Source organism: Perna viridis, chromosome 11 (assembly GCF_037379345.1).
Source record: "Perna viridis isolate PV_CMFRI_1.1 ecotype Kerala chromosome 11, ASM3737934v1, whole genome shotgun sequence".
In the NCBI taxonomy this organism is placed as follows: Eukaryota; Metazoa; Mollusca; class Bivalvia; order Mytilida; family Mytilidae; genus Perna; species Perna viridis.
The window spans coordinates 3,816,665-3,840,753 of NC_142455.1; the positions used below are offsets into that span (position 1 = coordinate 3,816,665).

Consider the following 24,089-nt stretch of genomic DNA (forward strand, 5'->3'; position numbering starts at 1 on the left):
TATGATTTAGGTAGGAAAGTGCTATTTGAAGTAGTATGGTCCAATTTAGGATACACATCAAATCAGATTTGATAAGTATGTTTGATTCTGCTAAGAAAGAGCTATTTCAAGTAGTATGATTATGTTAAGAGTTCAGTTCGCATCATATGTGATTGATATGGAGAATTAAGGTACGAAAATTGTATTTCACAGAGTATTGTAATCTTTGGAATTGTATAATGGCTATTTAAAGGAGAACTGCACGTATCAATTGTCATGAGCATTAATGATTTTGGGTAGGAAAATGATATTTCAAGTACTTTGGCTATACTAAGGAAACGTTCGCATGTTAAGTTATGGGCATATATGATTTTAGCAGGAATAAGTTATATGAAACAGTTTGGAGATGTCAGGTGTACAATGCTTATATGATGTGATAAGCATGCATTTTTGGATAGTTTGTCTGTTAAACGGGCATGTTAGGGGTACGGTTTCCCTCCGAAGTGACTATCATCTACGTTATTGGCAGTAAAATTTTATTTCGAGTCGTAAGGTCATGTTAAGAATACAGTACGAATTAGATATGATGAGCATGTATGATTTAGGTAGGAAAGTGCTATTTGAAGTAGTATGGTCCAATTTAGGATACATATCAAATCAGATTTGATAAGTATGTTTGATTCTGCTAAGAATGAGCTATTTCAAGTAGAATGATTATGTTAAGAGTTCAGTTCGCATCATATGTGATTGATATGAAGAATTAAGGTACGAAATTGGTATTTCCCACAGTATTGGTATCTTTGGAATTTTATAATGTCTATTAGTGAGAGCAGTATGCATCAATTGTGATGAGCATTATTGATTTTGGGTAGGAAAATGATATTTCAAGCACTTTGGCCGTATTAAGAAAACGTTTGGCATCTTAAGTTATCGGCTTATATGATTTTAGTAGGAATAAGTTATTTGAAACAGTTTGGCCATGTTAGGCATACACTTTTTATATGTGATAAGCATGCATTTGTGGGTAGTTTTTCTGTCATACGTGCATGTCAGGGGTACGGTTTGCGTCAGATGTGATGATCCTGTACGTTATTGGCAGGAAAATGTTATATCAAGTCGTAAAATCTAATTACAGATAAATTACTAATCAGATGTGATGAGTATGTGTGATTGAAGTAGGAAAGTGCTAGTACAAGTAGTATGGTCATATTTAGGTTACATATCAAATCAGATTTGATAAGTATGTTTGATTCTGCTAAGAATGAGCTATTTCAAGTAGTATGATTATGTTAAGAGTTCAGTTCGCATCATGTGATTTGTATGGAGAATTAAGGTACGAAAATTGTATTTCACAGAGTATTGTAATCTTTGGAATTGTATAATGGCTATTTGAAGGAGAACTGCACGTATCAATTGTCATGAGCATTAATGATTTTAGGTAGGAAAATGATATTTCAAGTACTTTGGCCATATTAAGGAAACGTTCGCATGTTAAGTTATGGGCATATATGATTTTAGCAGGAATAAGTTATTCGAAACAGTTTGGAGATGTAAGGCCTATAATGCTTATATGATGTGATAAGCATGCATTCTTGGGTAGTTTGTCTGTTAAACGGGCATGTTAGGGGTACGGTTTCCCTCCGAAGTGACTATCATGTACGTTATTGGCAGTAAAATTTTATTTCGAGTCGTAAGGTCATATTAAGAATACAGTACGAATTAGATATGATGAGCATGTATGATTTAGGTAGGAAAGTGCTATTTGAAGTAGTATGGTCCAATTTAGGATACACATCAAATCAGATTTGATAAGTATGTTTGATTCTGCTAAGAATGAGCTATTTCACGTAGTATGATTATGTTAAGAGTTCAGTTCGCATCATATGTGATTGATATGGAGAATTAAGGTACGAAAATTGTATTTCACAGAATATTGTAATCTTTGGAATTGTATAATGGCTATTTAAAGGAGAACTGCACGTATCAATTGTCATGAGCATTAATGATTTTGGGTAGGAAAATGATATTTCAAGTACTTTGGCTATACTAAGGAAACGTTCGCATGTTAAGTTATGGGCATATATGATTTTAGCAGGAATAAGTTATATGAAACAGTTTGGAGATGTCAGGCGTACAATGCTTATATGATGTGATAAGCATGCATTTTTGGATAGTTTGTCTGTTAAACGGGCATGGTAGGGGTACGGTTTCCCTCCGAAGTGACTATCATGTACGTTATTGGCAGTAAAATTTTATTTCGAGTCGTAATGTCATATTAAGAATACAGTACGAATTAGATATGATGAGCATGTATGATTTAGGTAGGAAAGTGCTATTTGAAGTAGTATGGTCCAATATAGGATACATATCAAATCAGATTTGATAAGTATGTTTGATTCTGCTAAGAATGAGCTATTTCAAGTAGAATGATTATGTTAAGAGTTCAGTTCGCATCATATGTGATTGATATGGAGAATTAAGGTACGAAATTGGTATTTCCCACAGTAGTGTTATCTTTGGAATTGTATAATGGCTATTTAAAAGAGAACTGCACGTATCAATTGTCATGAGCATTAATGATTTTGGGTAGAAAAATTATATTTCAGGTACTTTAGCCATATTAAGAAAACTTTGGCATCTTACGTTATGGGCATATATGGATAAAGAAGGAATAAGTGATTTGAAACAGTTTGGCCATGTTAGGCGTACAATTCTTATATGATGTGATAAGCATGCATTTTTGGGTAGTTTTTCTGTCTTACGGACATGTCAGGGGTACGGTTTGCGTCAGATGTGATGATCATATAGATTGTTTGTAGGAAAATATTATTTCGAGTCGTGAGGTCATATGAACAGTACAGTAGGAATCAGATGTGATGAGCATATATGATTTAGGCAGGAAAGTGCTTTTTCAAGTAGTACTGTCATATTTAGGGTATTTCACACCAAAGCATTGTTATCTTTGGAATTGTATAATGGCTATTTAAGTGAGAACAGTATGCATCAATTGTGATGAGCATTATTGTTTTTGGGTAGGAAAATGATATTTCAAGTACTTTGGCCGTATTAAGAAAACGTTTGGCATCTTAAGTTATCGGCTTATATGATTTTAGTAGGAATAAGTTATTTGAAACAGTTTGGCCATGTTAGGCATACACTTCTTATATGTGATAAGCATGCATTTGTGGGTAGTTTTTCTGTCATACGTGCATGTCAGGGGTACGATTTACGTCAAATGTGATGATCCTGTACGTTATTGGCAGGAAAATGTTATATCAAGTCGTAAAATCTAATTACAGATAAATTACTAATCATATATGATGAGTATGTGTGCTTGAAGACGGAAAGTGCTAGTTCAAGTAGTATGGTCATATTGAGGTTACATATCAAATCAGATGTGATAAGTATGTTTGATTCGGCTAAGAATGAGCTATTTCAAGTAGTATGATTATGTTAAGAGTTCAGTTCGCATAATATGTGATTTGTATGGAGAATTAAGGTACGAAAATAGTATTTCACAGAGTATTGTTATCTATGGAATTGTATAATGTCTATTTAAAGGAGAACTGCACGTATCAATTGTCATGAGCATTAATGATTTTAGGTAGGAAAATGATATTTCAAGTACTTTGGCTATACTAAGGAAACGTTCGCATGTTAAGTTATGGGCATATATGATCTTAGCAGGAATAAGTTATTTGAAACAGTTTGGAGATGTCAGGCGTACAATGCTTATATGATGTGATAAGCATGCATTTTTTGATATTTTGTCTGTTAAACGGGCATGTTAGGGGTACGGTTTCCCTCCGAAGTGACTATCATGTACGTTATTGGCAGTAAGATTTTATTTCGAGTCGTAAGGATATATTAAGAATACAGTACGAATTATATATGATGAGCATGTATGATTTAGGTAGGAAAGTGCTATTTGAAGTAGTATGGTCCAATTTAGGATACATATCAAGTCAGATTTGATGAGCATGCATGATTCTGTTACGAATGTGCTATTTCAAGTAGTATGATCGTGTTAAGAGTACAGTTCACATCATATGTTATTGGTATGGAGAATTAAGGTACGAGAATGGTATTTCACAGAGTATTGCCATCTTTGGAATTGTATAATGACTATTTAAAGGAGAACTGTACGCATCAATTGTCATGAGCATTAATGATTTTGGGTAGAAAAATTATATTTCAGGTACTTTAGCCATATTAAGAAAACTTTGGCATCTTAAGTTATGGGCATATATGGATAAAGAAGGAATAAGTGATTTGAAACAGTTTGGCCATGATAGACGTACAATTCTTATATGATGTGATAAGCATGCATTTTTGGGTAGTTTTTCTGTCTTACGGACATGTCAGGGGTACGGTTTGGGTCAGATGTGATGATCATAAAGGTTGTTTGTAGGAAAATATTATTTCGAGTCGTGAGGTCATATGAACAGTACAGTAGGAATCAGATGTGATGAGCATATATGATTTAGGCAGAAAAGTGCTATTTCAAGTAGTACGGTCATATATAGGGTATTTCACACCAAAGTATTGTTATCTTTGGAATTGTATAATGGCTATTTAAGTGAGAAGAGTATGCATCAATTGTCATGGGCATTATTGGTTTTGGGTAGGAAAATGATATTTCTAGTACTTTGGCCATATTAAGAAAACGTTTGGCATCTTAAATTATCGGCTTATATGATATTCGTAGGAATAAGTTATTTGAAACAGTTTGGCCATGTTAGGCGTAGACTTCTTATATGATGTGATAAGCATGCATTTGTGGGTAGTTTTTCTGTCATACGGGCATGTCAGGGGTACGGTTTGCGTCACATGCGGTCATCAAGTACGTTATTGGTAGGAAAATGTTATTTCGAGTCGTAAGGGCATATTAAGAATATAGTACGAATCAGATAAGATGACCCTTTATGATTTAAGTAGGAAAATGCTATTTAAAGTAGAATGGTCATATTTATGGTACATATCAAATCTGATGTGATAAGCCTATTTTATTCTTGAAAGAATGTACTATTTGAAGCAGTATGATCATGTTAACAGTACAGATCGCATCATATGTGATTAGTATGGAGAATTAAGGTACGAGAAATGGTATTTCACACAGTATTGCTATCTTTGGAATTGTATAATGGCTATTTAAGTGAGAACAGTACGCATCAATTGTCATGAGCATTATTGATTTTGGGTAGGAAAATAATATTTAAAGTACTTTTGTCATATTAAGAAAACGGTTGACGTCTTAAATTATGGGCATGTATGACTTCAGCAGGAATAAGTTATTTGAAACTGTTTGGCCATGTTAGGAATACAATTCTTTTATGATAAGATAAGCATACATTTTTTGTGAAGATTTCTGTTATACATACATGTCAGGGGTTCGGTTTCCGTCAGATGTCATGATCATGTACGTTATTGATAGGAAAATGTTATTTCGAGTCGTAAGGTAATATTAAGAATACAGTATGAATCAGATATGATGAGCATGTGTGTTCTAGGTAGGAAAGTGCTATTTGAAGTAGTATGGTCATATTTAGGGTACATATCAAATCTGATGTGATAAGCCTATTCTATTCTGGTTAGAATGTGCCATTTCAAGTAGTATGATCATGTTAAGGGTACAGTTCACATCATATGTGATTGGTATAGAGAATTAAGGTACGAAAATTGCATTTTACACAGTATAACTCTCTTTGGTATTGTAAAATGGCTATTTTAGTGAGATCTCTACGCATCAATTACCATGAGCATTTTTGATTTTGGTAAGGAAAATGATATTTCAACTACTTTGACCATGTTAAGAAAACGGTTGGCGTCTTAAATTATGGGCACGTATGATTTTAGCAGGAATCAAATATTTGAAACAGTTTGGCCATGATAGCCGTATAATTTTTTTATGATGTGATAAGCATGCATTTTTCGGTAGTTTTTCTGTCTTACGGGCATGTCAGGGGTACCGTTTCCGTCAGATGTGATGATCATGTATGTTATTGGCAGGAAATTGTTATTTCGAGTCGTAAGGAAATATCAAGAATACAGTACGAATTAGATATGATGAGCATGTATGATCTAGGTAGGAAAGTGCTATTTGAAGTAGCATGGTTAAATTTAGGACACATATCAAATCAGATTTGATGAGCATGTATGATTCTGGTACGAATGTGCTATTTCAAGTAGTATGATCATGTTAAGAGTACAGTTCGCATCATATGTCATTGGTATGGAGAATCAAGGTACGAAAATGGTATTTCACAGAGTATTGCTATCTTTGTCTGTTATACGGACATGTCAGGGGTACCGTTTCCGTCAGATGTGATGATCCTGTACGTTATTGGCAGGAAAATGTTATATCAAGCCGTAAAATCTAATTACAGATAAATTACTAATCAGATGTGATGAGTATGTGTGATTGAAGTAGGAAAGTGCTAGTACAAGTAGTACGGTCATATTTAGGTTACATATCAAATCAGATGTGATAAGTATGTTTGATTCTGCTAAGAATGAGCTATTTCAAGTAGTATGATTATGTTAAGAGTTCAGTTCGCATCATATGTGATTTGTATGGAGAATTAAGGTACGAAAATGGTATTTCACAGAGTATTGTTATCTTTGGAATTGTATAATGGCTATTTAAAGGAGAACTGCACGTATCAATTGTCCTGAGCATTAATGATTTTAGGTAAGAAAATGATATTTCAAGTACTTTGGCCATATTAAGGAAACGTTCGCATGTTAAGTTATGGGCATATATGATTTTAGTAGGAATAAGTTATTCGAAACAGTTTGGAGATGTCAGGCGTACAATGCTTATATGATGTGATAAGCATGCATTCTTGGGTAGTATGTCTGTTAAACGGGCATGTTAGGGGTACGGTTTCCCTCCGAAGTGACTATCATCTACGTTATTGGCAGTAAAATTTTATTTCGAGTCGTAAGGTCATATTAAGAATACAGTACGAATTAGATATGATGAGCATGTATGATTTAGGTAGGAAAGTGCTATTTGAAGTAGTATGGTCCAATTTAGGATACACATCAAATCAGATTTGATAAGTATGTTTGATTCTGCTAAGAAAGAGCTATTTCAAGTAGTATGATTATGTTAAGAGTTCAGTTCGCATCATATGTGATTGATATGGAGAATTAAGGTACGAAAATTGTATTTCACAGAGTATTGTAATCTTTGGAATTGTATAATGGCTATTTAAAGGAGAACTGCACGTATCAATTGTCATGAGCATTAATGATTTTGGGTAGGAAAATGATATTTCAAGTACTTTGGCTATACTAAGGAAACGTTCGCATGTTAAGTTATGGGCATATATGATTTTAGCAGGAATAAGTTATATGAAACAGTTTGGAGATGTCAGGTGTACAATGCTTATATGATGTGATAAGCATGCATTTTTGGATAGTTTGTCTGTTAAACGGGCATGTTAGGGGTACGGTTTCCCTCCGAAGTGACTATCATGTACGTTATTGGCAGTAAAATTTTATTTCGAGTCGTAAGGTCATGTTAAGAATACAGTACGAATTAGATATGATGAGCATGTATGATTTAGGTAGGAAAGTGCTATTTGAAGTAGTATGGTCCAATTTAGGATACATATCAAATCAGATTTGATAAGTATGTTTGATTCTGCTAAGAATGAGCTATTTCAAGTAGAATGATTATGTTAAGAGTTCAGTTCGCATCATATGTGATTGATATGAAGAATTAAGGTACGAAATTGGTATTTCCCACAGTATTGGTATCTTTGGAATTTTATAATGTCTATTAGTGAGAGCAGTATGCATCAATTGTGATGAGCATTATTGATTTTGGGTAGGAAAATGATATTTCAAGCACTTTGGCCGTATTAAGAAAACGTTTGGCATCTTAAGTTATCGGCTTATATGATTTTAGTAGGAATAAGTTATTTGAAACAGTTTGGCCATGTTAGGCATACACTTTTTATATGTGATAAGCATGCATTTGTGGGTAGTTTTTCTGTCATACGTGCATGTCAGGGGTACGGTTTGCGTCAGATGTGATGATCCTGTACGTTATTGGCAGGAAAATGTTATATCAAGTCGTAAAATCTAATTACAGATAAATTACTAATCAGATGTGATGAGTATGTGTGATTGAAGTAGGAAAGTGCTAGTACAAGTAGTATGGTCATATTTAGGTTACATATCAAATCAGATTTGATAAGTATGTTTGATTCTGCTAAGAATGAGCTATTTCAAGTAGTATGATTATGTTAAGAGTTCAGTTCGCATCATGTGATTTGTATGGAGAATTAAGGTACGAAAATTGTATTTCACAGAGTATTGTAATCTTTGGAATTGTATAATGGCTATTTGAAGGAGAACTGCACGTATCAATTGTCATGAGCATTAATGATTTTGGGTAGGAAAATGATATTTCAAGTACTTTGGCTATATTAAGGAAACGTTCGCATGTTAAGTTATGGGCATATATGATTTTAGCAGGAATAAGTTTTTCGAAGCAGTTTGGAGTTGTCAGGCGTACAATGCTTATATGATATGGTAAGCATGCATTCTTGGGTAGTTTGTCTGTTAAACGGGCATGTTAGGGGTACAGTTTCCCTCCAGAGTGACTATCATGTACGTTATTGGCAGTAAAATTCTATTTCGAGTCGTAATGTCATATTAAGAATACAGTACGAATTAGATATGATGAGCATGTATGATTTAGGTAGGAAAGTGCTATTTGAAGTAGTATGGTCCAATTTAGGATACACATCAAATCAGATTTGATCAGTATGTTTGATTTTGCTAAGAATGAGCTATTTCAAGTAGTATGATTATGTTAAGAGTTCAGTTCGCATCATATGTGATTGATATGGAGAATTAAGGTACGAAAATTGTATTTCACAGAGTATTGTAATCTTTGGAATTGTATAATGGGTATTTAAAGGAGAACTGCACGTATCAATTGTCATGAGCATTAATGATTTTGGGTAGGAAAATGATATTTCAAGTACTTTGGCTATATTAAGGAAACGTTCGCATGTTAAGTTATGGGCATGTATGATTTTAGCAGGAATAAGTTATTTGAAACAGTTTGGAGATGTCAGGCGTACAATGCTTATATGATGTGATAAGCATGCATTTTTGGATAGTTTGTCTGTTAAACGGGCATGTTAGGGGTACGGTTTCCCTCCGAAGTGACTATCATGTACGTTATTGACAGTAAAATTTTATTTCGAGTCGTAAGGTCATGTTAAGAATACAGTACGAATTAGATATTATGAGCATGTATGATTTAGGTAGGAAAGTGCTATTTGAAGTAGTATGGTCCAATATAGGATACATATCAAATCAGATTTGATAAGTATGTTTGATTCTGCTAAGAATGAGCTATTTCAAGTAGAATGATTATGTTAAGAGTTAAGTTCTTATCATATGTGATTGATATGGAGAATTAAGGTACGAAATTGGTATTTCCCACAGTATTGGTATCTTTGGAATTTTATAATGTCTATTAGTGAGAGCAGTATGCATCAATTGTGATGAGCATTATTGATTTTGGGTAGGAAAATGATATTTCAAGCACTTTGGCCGTATTAAGAAAACGTTTGGCATCTTAAGTTATCGGCTTATATGATTTTAGTAGGAATAAGTTATTTGAAACAGTTTGGCCATGTTAGGCATACACTTTTTATATGTGATAAGCATGCATTTGTGGGTAGTTTTTCTGTCATACGTGCATGTCAGGGGTACGGTTTGCGTCAGATGTGATGATCCTGTACGTTATTGGCAGGAAAATGTTATATCAAGTCGTAAAATCTAATTACAGATAAATTACTAATCAGATGTGATGAGTATGTGTGATTGAAGTAGGAAAGTGCTAGTACAAGTAGTATGGTCATATTTAGGTTACATATCAAATCAGATTTGATAAGTATGTTTGATTCTGCTAAGAATGAGCTATTTCAAGTAGTATGATTATGTTAAGAGTTCAGTTCGCATCATGTGATTTGTATGGAGAATTAAGGTACGAAAATTGTATTTCACAGAGTATTGTAATCTTTGGAATTGTATAATGGCTATTTGAAGGAGAACTGCACGTATCAATTGTCATGAGCATTAATGATTTTAGGTAGGAAAATGATATTTCAAGTACTTTGGCCATATTAAGGAAACGTTCGCATGTTAAGTTATGGGCATATATGATTTTAGCAGGAATAAGTTATTCGAAACAGTTTGGAGATGTAAGGCCTATAATGCTTATATGATGTGATAAGCATGCATTCTTGGGTAGTTTGTCTGTTAAACGGGCATGTTAGGGGTACGGTTTCCCTCCGAAGTGACTATCATGTACGTTATTGGCAGTAAAATTTTATTTCGAGTCGTAATGTCATATTAAGAATACAGTACGAATTAGATATGATGAGCATGTATGATTTAGGTAGGAAAGTGCTATTTGAAGTAGTATGGTCCAATTTAGGATACACATCAAATCAGATTTGATAAGTATGTTTGATTCTGCTAAGAATGAGCTATTTCACGTAGTATGATTATGTTAAGAGTTCAGTTCGCATCATATGTGATTGATATGGAGAATTAAGGTACGAAAATTGTATTTCACAGAATATTGTAATCTTTGGAATTGTATAATGGCTATTTAAAGGAGAACTGCACGTATCAATTGTCATGAGCATTAATGATTTTGGGTAGGAAAATGATATTTCAAGTACTTTGGCTATACTAAGAAAACGTTCGCATGTTAAGTTATGGGCATATATGATTTTAGCAGGAATAAGTTATATGAAACAGTTTGGAGATGTCAGGCGTACAATGCTTATATGATGTGATAAGCATGCATTTTTGGATAGTTTGTCTGTTAAACGGGCATGGTAGGGGTACGGTTTCCCTCCGAAGTGACTATCATGTACGTTATTGGCAGTAAAATTTTATTTCGAGTCGTAATGTCATATTAAGAATACAGTACGAATTAGATATGATGAGCATGTATGATTTAGGTAGGAAAGTGCTATTTGAAGTAGTATGGTCCAATATAGGATACATATCAAATCAGATTTGATAAGTATGTTTGATTCTGCTAAGAATGAGCTATTTCAAGTAGAATGATTATGTTAAGAGTTCAGTTCGCATCATATGTGATTGATATGGAGAATTAAGGTACGAAATTGGTATTTCCCACAGTAGTGTTATCTTTGGAATTGTATAATGGCTATTTAAAAGAGAACTGCACGTATCAATTGTCATGAGCATTAATGATTTTGGGTAGAAAAATTATATTTCAGGTACTTTAGCCATATTAAGAAAACTTTGGCATCTTACGTTATGGGCATATATGGATAAAGAAGGAATAAGTGATTTGAAACAGTTTGGCCATGTTAGGCGTACAATTCTTATATGATGTGATAAGCATGCATTTTTGGGTAGTTTTTCTGTCTTACGGACATGTCAGGGGTACGGTTTGCGTCAGATGTGATGATCATATAGATTGTTTGTAGGAAAATATTATTTCGAGTCGTGAGGTCATATGAACAGTACAGTAGGAATCAGATGTGATGAGCATATATGATTTAGGCAGGAAAGTGCTATTTCAAGTAGTACTGTCATATTTAGGGTATTTCACACCAAAGCATTGTTATCTTTGGAATTGTATAATGGCTATTTAAGTGAGAACAGTATGCATCAATTGTGATGAGCATTATTGTTTTTGGGTAGGAAAATGATATTTCAAGTACTTTGGCCGTATTAAGAAAACGTTTGGCATCTTAAGTTATCGGCTTATATGATTTTAGTAGGAATAAGTTATTTGAAACAGTTTGGCCATGTTAGGCATACACTTCTTATATGTGATAAGCATGCATTTGTGGGTAGTTTTTCTGTCATACGTGCATGTCAGGGGTACGATTTACGTCAAATGTGATGATCCTGTACGTTATTGGCAGGAAAATGTTATATCAAGTCGTAAAATCTAATTACAGATAAATTACTAATCATATATGATGAGTATGTGTGCTTGAAGACGGAAAGTGCTAGTTCAAGTAGTATGGTCATATTGAGGTTACATATCAAATCAGATGTGATAAGTATGTTTGATTCGGCTAAGAATGAGCTATTTCAAGTAGTATGATTATGTTAAGAGTTCAGTTCGCATAATATGTGATTTGTATGGAGAATTAAGGTACGAAAATAGTATTTCACAGAGTATTGTTATCTATGGAATTGTATAATGTCTATTTAAAGGAGAACTGCACGTATCAATTGTCATGAGCATTAATGATTTTAGGTAGGAAAATGATATTTCAAGTACTTTGGCTATACTAAGGAAACGTTCGCATGTTAAGTTATGGGCATATATGATCTTAGCAGGAATAAGTTATTTGAAACAGTTTGGAGATGTCAGGCGTACAATGCTTATATGATGTGATAAGCATGCATTTTTTGATATTTTGTCTGTTAAACGGCCATGTTAGGGGTACGGTTTCCCTCCGAAGTGACTATCATGTACGTTATTGGCAGTAAGATTTTATTTCGAGTCGTAAGGATATATTAAGAATACAGTACGAATTATATATGATGAGCATGTATGATTTAGGTAGGAAAGTGCTATTTGAAGTAGTATGGTCCAATTTAGGATACATATCAAGTCAGATTTGATGAGCATGCATGATTCTGTTACGAATGTGCTATTTCAAGTAGTATGATCGTGTTAAGAGTACAGTTCACATCATATGTTATTGGTATGGAGAATTAAGGTACGAGAATGGTATTTCACAGAGTATTGCCATCTTTGGAATTGTATAATGACTATTTAAAGGAGAACTGTACGCATCAATTGTCATGAGCATTAATGATTTTGGGTAGAAAAATTATATTTCAGGTACTTTAGCCATATTAAGAAAACTTTGGCATCTTAAGTTATGGGCATATATGGATAAAGAAGGAATAAGTGATTTGAAACAGTTTGGCCATGATAGACGTACAATTCTTATATGATGTGATAAGCATGCATTTTTGGGTAGTTTTTCTGTCTTACGGACATGTCAGGGGTACGGTTTGGGTCAGATGTGATGATCATAAAGGTTGTTTGTAGGAAAATATTATTTCGAGTCGTGAGGTCATATGAACAGTACAGTAGGAATCAGATGTGATGAGCATATATGATTTAGGCAGAAAAGTGCTATTTCAAGTAGTACGGTCATATATAGGGTATTTCACACCAAAGTATTGTTATCTTTGGAATTGTATAATGGCTATTTAAGTGAGAAGAGTATGCATCAATTGTCATGGGCATTATTGGTTTTGGGTAGGAAAATGATATTTCTAGTACTTTGGCCATATTAAGAAAACGTTTGGCATCTTAAATTATCGGCTTATATGATATTCGTAGGAATAAGTTATTTGAAACAGTTTGGCCATGTTAGGCGTAGACTTCTTATATGATGTGATAAGCATGCATTTGTGGGTAGTTTTTCTGTCATACGGGCATGTCAGGGGTACGGTTTGCGTCACATGCGGTCATCAAGTACGTTATTGGTAGGAAAATGTTATTTCGAGTCGTAAGGGCATATTAAGAATATAGTACGAATCAGATAAGATGACCCTTTATGATTTAAGTAGGAAAATGCTATTTAAAGTAGAATGGTCATATTTATGGTACATATCAAATCTGATGTGATAAGCCTATTTTATTCTTGAAAGAATGTACTATTTGAAGCAGTATGATCATGTTAACAGTACAGATCGCATCATATGTGATTAGTATGGAGAATTAAGGTACGAGAAATGGTATTTCACACAGTATTGCTATCTTTGGAATTGTATAATGGCTATTTAAGTGAGAACAGTACGCATCAATTGTCATGAGCATTATTGATTTTGGGTAGGAAAATAATATTTAAAGTACTTTTGTCATATTAAGAAAACGGTTGACGTCTTAAATTATGGGCATGTATGACTTCAGCAGGAATAAGTTATTTGAAACTGTTTGGCCATGTTAGGAATACAATTCTTTTATGATAAGATAAGCATACATTTTTTGTGAAGATTTCTGTTACACATACATGTCAGGGGTTCGGTTTCCGTCAGATGTCATGATCATGTACGTTATTGATAGGAAAATGTTATTTCGAGTCGTAAGGTAATATTAAGAATACAGTATGAATCAGATATGATGAGCATGTGTGTTCTAGGTAGGAAAGTGCTATTTGAAGTAGTATGGTCATATTTAGGGTACATATCAAATCTGATGTGATAAGCCTATTCTATTCTGGTTAGAATGTGCCATTTCAAGTAGTATGATCATGTTAAGGGTACAGTTCACATCATATGTGATTGGTATAGAGAATTAAGGTACGAAAATTGCATTTTACACAGTATAACTCTCTTTGGTATTGTAAAATGGCTATTTTAGTGAGATCTCTACGCATCAATTACCATGAGCATTTTTGATTTTGGTAAGGAAAATGATATTTCAACTACTTTGACCATGTTAAGAAAACGGTTGGCGTCTTAAATTATGGGCACGTATGATTTTAGCAGGAATCAAATATTTGAAACAGTTTGGCCATGATAGCCGTATAATTTTTTTATGATGTGATAAGCATGCATTTTTCGGTAGTTTTTCTGTCTTACGGGCATGTCAGGGGTACCGTTTCCGTCAGATGTGATGATCATGTATGTTATTGGCAGGAAATTGTTATTTCGAGTCGTAAGGAAATATCAAGAATACAGTACGAATTAGATATGATGAGCATGTATGATCTAGGTAGGAAAGTGCTATTTGAAGTAGCATGGTTAAATTTAGGACACATATCAAATCAGATTTGATGAGCATGTATGATTCTGGTACGAATGTGCTATTTCAAGTAGTATGATCATGTTAAGAGTACAGTTCGCATCATATGTCATTGGTATGGAGAATCAAGGTACGAAAATGGTATTTCACAGAGTATTGCTATCTTTGTCTGTTATACGGACATGTCAGGGGTACCGTTTCCGTCAGATGTAATGATCATGTATGTTGTTTGTAGGAAAATGTTATTTCGAGTCGTGAGGTCATATGGACAGTACATTAGGAATCAGATGTGATGAGCATATTTGATTTAGGTAGGAAAGTGCTATTTAAAGTAGTACGGTCACATTTAGGGTATTTCATACCACAGTATTTTATCTTTGGAATTGTATAATCGCTATTTAAAGGAGAACAGTATGCATCAATTGTCATGAGCAATATTGATTTTGGGTAAGAAAATGATATTTCAAGTACTTTGGCCATATTAAGAAAACGTTTAGTATCTTAAGTTATCGGCATATATGAAGCAGGAATAATTTTTGAAAAAGTTTGGCCATGTTAGGCGTACAATTCTTATATGATGTGATAAGCATGCATTTGTGGGTAGTTTTTCTGTCATACGGGCATGTCAGGTGTACGGTTTGCGTCACATGCGGTCATCATGTACGTTATTGGTAGGAAAATGTTATTTCGAGTCATAAGGTCATATAAAGAATACTGTATGAATCAGATGTGATGAGCATGTATGATTTAGGTAGGAAAATGCTATTTCACGTAGAATGGTCATACTTAGGGTACATTATCAAATCAGATGTGATGTGCATGTATGATTCTGCTAAGAATGAGCTATTTCAAATAGTATAATCATGTTAAAAGTTCAGTTCGCATCATATGTGATTGGTATGGAGAATTAAGGTACGAAAATGGTATTTCACAGAGTATTGCTATCTTTGGAATTGTAAAATGGCTATTTAAGTGAGGACAGTACGAATCAATTGTCATGAGCATTAATGATTTTGGGTAGGAAAATGATATTTCAAGTACTTTGGCCATATTAAGGAAATGTTGGTATCTTACGTTATGAGCATATATGATTTAAGCAGGAATAAGTTATTTGAAACAGTTTGGCGATATCAGGCGTACAATTCTTATATGATGTGATAAGCATGCATTTTTTGGTAGTTTTATCTGTCTAACGTGGATGTCAGGGGTACGGTTTGCGTCAGATGTGATGAACCTGTACGTTATTGGCAGGAAAATGTTATATCGAGTATTAAAATCATATTACAGATACATTACGAATCAGATGTGATGAACATGTATGATCAAAGTAGGAAAATGCTATTTGAAGTAGCATGGTCATACTTAGGTTACATATCAAATCAGATGTGATGAGCATGTATGATTCTAGTAAGAATGTGCTTTTTCAGATAGTATGACCATGTTAAGAGTTCAGTTCGCATCATATGTGATTAGTATGGAGAATTAAGGTACGAAAGGGATATTTCACACAGTATTGTTATCTTTGGAATTGTATAATGGCTATTTAAAGGAGAACTGTACGCATCAATTGTGATGAGCATTAATGATTTTGGGTAGGAAAATGATATTTCAAGTACTTTGGCCATATTAAGAAAACGGTCGACATCTAAAGTTATGTGCATATATGATTTTAGCAGGAATAAGTTATTTGAAAGTTCGGCCATGTTAGGCGTTCAATTCTTATATGATGTGATATGCATGCATTTTTGGGTAGATTTTCTGTCATACGGGCATGTCAGGGGTACGGTTTCCGTCAGATGTGATGATCGTGTACGTAATTGTTAGGAAAATTATATTTTAAGTCCTTTGGCCTTATTAAGAAAACGGTTGGCATTTTTAGTGATGAGCATGTATGATTTTAGCAAGAATAAAATTTTTGAAACAGTTGGGCCATGTAAAATTATTATATGATGTGATAAGCATGCAATTGTTTGGGTAGTGTTTCTGTCATACGGCCATGTTAAGACTACAGTCCGCATCAGATGTAATGAGCATGAATGAGTTCCGACTCGAAAGTGCTATTTCACGGACTATGGCAATGTTAAAGGTACAGTTGGGATCTGATATGATGAGCATACTTTGGTAAGGAAAGTGCAATGTTAGTAGTATTGGCTATGTGAAGAGTAGGCTTCGAATCATCTGTTTAAAAGAGTTTGGACATGTCAAGCATACAATTCGCATCAGATTACATAACCAGGCTATATTTTGGTTTTGGGTAGTTCTTCGGACAAACGGCCATTTTAAGCGCAGGGTCCGCATCAGACGTTATGAGCATGAATGGGTTTTGACCGGAAAGTGTTATTTCACGGACTATAACAAAGCAAAGAGTGCAGTTTGCATCAGATGTGATGTGCATATTTTGGTAAGGGAAGTATGATTCCAAGTAATATGACCATGTGAAGTGTAGGTTTCGAAAAAGGTGTGAGGGAAATGAATGATTTAATGGATGTATAGAAGGGTAACATTTGTATCCATTCAAGATCCTTGATATTGTTCAATTTTTCACCGCTTTAATTACATATCACAACTTTCTAGGTATATGCCTTTAAAAAAAAAAAAAAAAAAAAAAAAAAAAAAAAAAAAAAAAAAAAAAAAAAAAAAACGCTTTCTTAAGAACAGACGCATGATGTATCCTTCTGATTTAAACAATAACACAATATTTGAATGGCTAGATTAGTATACAACATTTTCCCTCCCAGGTTTTCTAGGTTAAGTGAACTATATTTGACATTACGCGTCACTTAGATTTAAACAGCGATTTGAATTTGAGGAATAGTCATAAGCTACAACCTTCAAACAAAAACAGTCTAAGCCATTAAGCAAGCCATTTTGTATCAAATATTTACTCTTCATATTACATAAAATAAGAAATTGAATATTATTTCAAGATTACCTACTGAATTATGTTACACATGCCTTATTTTTTGGTTGATAAGGAGACAAATTAAGGTTATTTTTTTTACATAATTAAGTCCATTTTTCAGTTAGTGAAATACTTAGACTTACCAATTTTATACGACTGCAAAACACATTTGGATGTATTATGTTAAAGGTGTGTAGTTGGAGTCTGTAGACAATTTGATTTCCGTAATTTAATACGAGTTTCCCTTGTATAGGTACTTCTAAGTTGGTACATGAAAGTTTAACACATATATGTCCACTGTGGTGGACGCCTTTTTCAACAAATGGTGGGCATTCCAGTGGGAACAAATTGTGCTCTTCTACTAGCTGACCTATTTCATCACTCTTATGAGGCCGACTTTATAGCTGATCTGATTCGAAAGAAAGAATATCGTTTAGCTAGAACCTTTAATTTCAGTTTCCACTATATAAGTGACGTATCATCTTTAAAATTCCTAATTTAATATTTGATACATAGCATCTATGCCCCCCCCCCAAAAAAAAAAAAACAAAAAAAACTTTGAGATAAAGGATACAACAGACCTTGACCTACAGTTAGAAATCGATGTATGATCAGATTCTAAAATTACAGTTATTTAAATGGTTGAAATTTTTACCATTATTTCTTTTCTCAGCTCTTCGCTTCACACAAAATTACTAGAAGATTTTTGTTGTTTATTTTCTAGTGATATTTAACTGAACTTTTTAGTGCCACCTGGGGATAGAACTACTTTGATTTGTGTATGACTACAATTAAGGCAAAGTCTTCTTTCTCCTTCTGATGTTATTTTTTAGTGTAACAGAAATGGCCAAATAATTTGGATTGACAAATTAATTCACTTTAAGACATTAGAGTTAAATAACTTTGAGGCCTATCGAAGGACTAACTGAAAACACTGCCATTGGTATTTGACCACTTATTGGTCAATTTGCTCAAATTTCTTTGTTGAAAATAGGGTAACTTTGCTAAGGGTTTAAAAAAAAACCTGGATGGATTTTGGTAAGTGTTGTTCAAAAGTAAAGGTAAAAGATAGGGGAATGGCAACATATATTTTTTCAATTTATTTAAAATAAGTGGAATACAAATACTTTCAACTATTATCATTACACAATTATCAAGTATCATGATACTTGCGAGAAACATACTTTAAATTATATAAATAACCCCATTCCCTCAAAGTGTTGTAATACTTTAAACAAATGCTACTACCAATTAATTTAATGTTAATTCCAGTAAGTAGTTAAAACTATCACGAAAGAAACTAGAGGCTCAAGAGAGCCTGAATCGCTCACCTGGTTAACCATTTCCTTATTTGAAAAACTTGAGGAATGAGACAGGCTAAGTTAAAATCAACTAAATTGTCAAATGCAGGAAATGCTTTTCATAGCATTTTCATGGCCTGAACCAGAATTTTGCTAAAGGCAACAATTTTTTTTTTTTTTTTTCAAAAACCCCGTCTTAATCCGAACGGTCAATTTGTGTGGGATACCCTAAGGAACATGTATGCTAACTGTCATTGAATTCTGTAAAATGGATTTTGAGAAGCAGATTTTCAAAGTTGCATATGCGAAAATATAAAAAAAACTGTTTCAGGGGCCGTATGACCAATCGTTTTGAAAATTTTGGTCATAGGTCTGTCTCATAATGCTAAACAATATTACCCAGACAGAAATTTGCTAAAGGCAACGATTTTTGAGTTATTTGCAAAAAATTGCCATCTGAACCTATGTTCTATTTTTAGTAACGGCGGCAATATTTTTTCATGAATCAACAATACCAACAACCATTTTGTGTGGAATACCCTAAGAAACATAAATGCCAAATTTCATTGAATTCTGTCCAATAGATTTTGAATAGATTTTCAAAGTTGCACATGCAAAAAATCCAAAAAAAAATCTGTTTCCGGGGCTGTAACTCCTACATCAGTTGACCAATCATTTTGAAAATTTTGGCATAGGTCCATCTCATGATGCTGAACAATTTTATTCCTGCCAGATATTTGCTAAAGGCAACGATTTTTGAGTTGTTTGCAAAAAACTGCAATCTGACCCCTATGTTCTATTTTTAGTAACAGCAGCCATGTTTTTTCAATGATCAAAAATCCCAACGATCATTTTGTGCAAAACACCCTAAGGAATAATCATGCAAAGTTTAAAACCTGTCAGTTTAGTAGTTTCAGAGGAGAAGATATTTTAAAATTTGTCCACGACGACGACGGACCCCAAGTGAGCTAAAAAGCATCGTTATAGAAATATCCTTATTGTGACATGAATCGCCATTCATACAGAAGTTTAAAGGTACCAGAAGTTCAGCAGGTTTTTTTTTCCACACTCATTTGTAATATGCAATCTATCAAAATTTCATATTCTATGTATTTTCTAAAATAAAATAAACCTATTTTTTTTAAACTTCTATCCTTAAAAATCTGAGAGAAAAATGCTCATTACAAACTGTGTCAGTATACCAATCTGTTATTCCAAAGTTCTTCTTCCTTTCATTTGAACAGGGTACGTGACTGATCAACCTAATGCCGGAAAATAAATGCTATTTTTCCTCCATTCCCCTGGGTGAACAAATAGGAAAAGTGTTTTTTTTTTTTTCAAAAAAATACATCCATTTTATGACACAAATAAATATTTACAAAGGTCTAATACTATAGTTTGACCCTTGTCTGGGAATATTACAATCACTGAACACATCAAGGAAGACAGCTTTTTTCCCTCCTGAAAAAAAGAAATAAATTCAATGCAGTTCAATCCATAAATAATGAAAACTGAACAAAATAAAACCATATTACTTATGGCTGTCATGAACTTGTAGTGAATCCATCTGCACAATGAATACTTATTTGTACAAAATGCCAATAGTTTTTCTTTCTTTTTTCTTCTTCCCTGAATTGACTTTTTATGAGCAACTGAGCGGGTGTTGCTAGAAAAACAGAGGATGCTTACCATATCAGTGCACTATGGTTATGCTTCCAGTTTTTGTGGAGTCTTAGATGCTTATTTACTTCTGTTTTACCTTGCATGTACAGTAGTCCCACTCTTGAGAGAACAACCCATTTGCAACATAAAAGAGGCTTTACAAAAGGGGTGGTCTCTATAAAGGAATTGATCTGAAAATCAAAATGGCTGAAAATATATACAAAATGTTCCTTATGTAACAGATTTGCTTTTCTTTTGTAGGACCTTTATGTATAATCCAGATAATGTCTGTTACATGTTTTATGAATATTAAAATGCCTTTTATTATCTGTTTAAAATGCAAGTATGACACATTAAAATATAACAATGTATTTAAACATAAGATGCATTCATTAAAAGAACTTGAACGTGTACATTGTATCAGATTTACTTTGAAAAATGAACTGATGTCAGACTGTTTTCATAATTAAAATGTTCTCCTTTTTCCAAATAATATTCTGAATTTGCATTTTACACACCTTAAAATCTGCCGCCAGCTTCCTCAAACTGTGACCCTTTTCAGTTAATTTAATGACTTTAACTTTGTTTTCGAGTGTCAACACTTTCATTTTTTTTTTAACAGATGTCATCTTTGTTTACCAATTGTGCAATCACAGAAGTGTAACTTTAACCTTTCAGGTCAAACTATTGAACATCCGGTCTCAAACTTCTGGTTTATCATTGTTATCAAAGTTGTAAATAAACAACAGCATGGTTGTTTTTGAGAGGACAAAGGATATTTTTGGCCGAAAAAAGGTGGCCTTCAAAAAGGGGTTAATTAGTATATAAAAGAGTTAATGCAAGAGAAATATGGCCAGGAGAAAGGAGTGGTCTTTCAAATGAGGGGCCCTAGAAAGGGGGACTGCTGTATAATATTTCAGTGATTTTTTATTCTTGGTTGTGTGTCAGTTATCCATGCCTGTCTTTGTCTCTGAATTACATTCTTTTAGTTTCCACTATAATCCTTGAACTCTCTCATCATTAGTTTGATAAAGAAGTGTATTTCTTATAAAAAACATATCCCCAATACATAAACAAAACTGTAAAATTTACTTATTTTATTCATCTCTTGCTTTCTAACCTACTAGGTAAATTAAGCAATGAAAAACACATTTTTTACTAAAATGCAGTTCTTTTTTCTGGAAAAGTAGAAAATCAACATTTTAACTACACAATTTGATTGTGCTTTATATGCTAACAAATAAAAATGCTTACAAAAATCTCTTAAGAATGTCATTTCCAAACAGTTTCCAAATACATAAACCTATGGTGCTGCTGCAGGGCACAGTTGTTCAGTTTAACCTAAACAACCTGGCAACTGACATCTATCATTGATTGCTTGATCCTATAAAAAACAGATAATTACTTTTAATACATGAAATAAAACACAATTTGCCAAAATTATACCACAATACTTGAAATTCTATGCATTATGCTATGCAAATTAGGCCTCAGACTGAATCATGAACAATTTATGGTTTACTGCAAGAAATATCACTAAAGTATGATAAAAGAAGATATTCCAGACCTGTCAACAACTACAATATTCGTCATAATAGAAATTTGCATTAAAATTGTTCTACAACATGGCAAACATGAATAAATTTGATATTAAGTGACCAAAATCCTCAAAAATATATATTATTTTTAGAAAAAATATCAATTAAGAATAGCAAAAATGCATTAGGCGAGTGATTTTTACTTTCAAATGTAAGTGTGCACACATACACAGAAAAATTCTATATCAGCCCAAACACAAAAATATGTTTGTTTGCTGTTTCTCAACCCAATGATTTAAAGCTTAGGTCAGTAGGTAGGAAAAAACAAATTCTTCTATTGAAATTATCAGAGAGGAAGAAATGCATAAGGAATGTAACATAAGTGAGGTAATTAGTTAGTCTCGTATCCATGATGATTTATTATTATTTTATCCATAATTTTATGTTGCTTATGATGTTATATAAAAAGTGTGTATCAATTATATCATTGATATGTTAATTTGTAATTATATTGTAATGATCAATATCTTGAATTATGATACATGTACAACTTTCATGCATATAGAATGTTTCAAGAAATTTGATTTTAACTTAAAAAACCTAGACCAATCCACAAAGATTGGGAAACTGTCAAACCTTAAAGTCAAAAGCACATGTTTTCTACTTTCACTTTGGTGGTGTTGTGCTGCTGTACTCCTTATCAACTGGACATACCTCCTCTTTCCTGTCTTTGAATCTGTATATAAAAATCACACATTTTATCTACTTGGATACATCTTTAAATATGGCCAAAATTCAAGTCAAAAATTACATGCAGCTGTTTAAAAAAAAAAAACATAAAAGGAACTCTGACTATTTTATTAGCCTCCCTGTTTTGACGTAGACCCGCTCAAGAATATCAATACAATACTTGTACCTATTACTATAGGCAAAGTTTGCGATAAATTTTTTAAAAAAATCTTGAGTAAATGTGATATGTTTTGAAATACCTTACAAGTTTTTTTTATAACTTCCATGGGAAATAAGGTTGTAGCCGACAAAGAAGTTGGTTTGTTAAGGGCAAAATTTGGCCTCAAAAACAAAGTCTACATGAAAAAACTCTAATATTGTTTCTCAAGCTCTTTAATGTGTTCTATAGTTGATTTGATTGGTTTATGGTAATAATTTGAACATATAAGCCCTTCAAACTTGACCGAGATTGGAAAAATCTGTTAAAAAGGCTGGAAAACACCAAATTTTGTGTAGTTTATTACTCTTTGAACAATGGCCACATGCATGTTGAATCTCTTGCTTCATATATTTTGTGTATAATTGTCAGTTACAACTCGTGTAAAAATATCTTGAGTCAACAGATGTGTGGCAACTTCCGCTCCACACAAAAATCACCGTAAAAATTGCAGAAATGTTCAAGGTTTTTGTAAAAGTCTCATAAATGCACACTGTTATTTCTGGAATAAAATCATAAATCTTGTCAAAAACATCTTAAATTCAGTGTTTGCCACCATTTTACTATACTGCTATTACTTAGAAATCAGATAATCAAATTTTCAAAAAAGCCCAAATTAAGAGGCAAAAAAGGGTCCTTACCAAACATTCTCCTTTATAGGTATAAATTCTGAAAAAAAAACTCCCATTACTTTCTATGCTTAGCCATCACAAAATCAACACCCATATTTTTTTACCATTCAAAACCTGGATTTTTCATATATTGTTTAGATAAAAAGATATATAGTTTCATCTTATGCCGCTGTCAAACTATATGGTCATGCAGAACTTTTTGGCAATTCACATGGCTTGTTTGTAAACAATGTATTTCAGCACTGTGTTTCTATACAGGACATCCCTATTCTTTAGATCTTTGGTGAAAAAAAATATTTCAGTTCTTGAAAAAAAAAAAAAATAAAAAT

At 33.1% G+C, this 24,089-nt stretch overlaps 1 long non-coding RNA gene across 32 annotated transcripts in view; it reads right to left on the bottom strand.

Annotated features, from left to right (window-relative positions):
- LOC148602366 (uncharacterized) overlaps window positions 1-24,089 on the bottom strand; it is a 54,842-nt gene that overhangs the window by 13,410 nt on the left and 17,343 nt on the right. For 12 of the 32 annotated variants that reach the window (XR_015916343.1, XR_015916339.1, XR_015916345.1 and 9 more), the window contains 3 exons: window positions 22,819-22,918; window positions 21,899-22,028; window positions 17,825-20,443 (listed from right to left, as the gene is read on the bottom strand). This is a non-coding gene — a long non-coding RNA (uncharacterized LOC148602366). The other 20 variants (XR_015916350.1, XR_015916340.1, XR_015916356.1 and 17 more) reach the window with 6 other exon arrangements.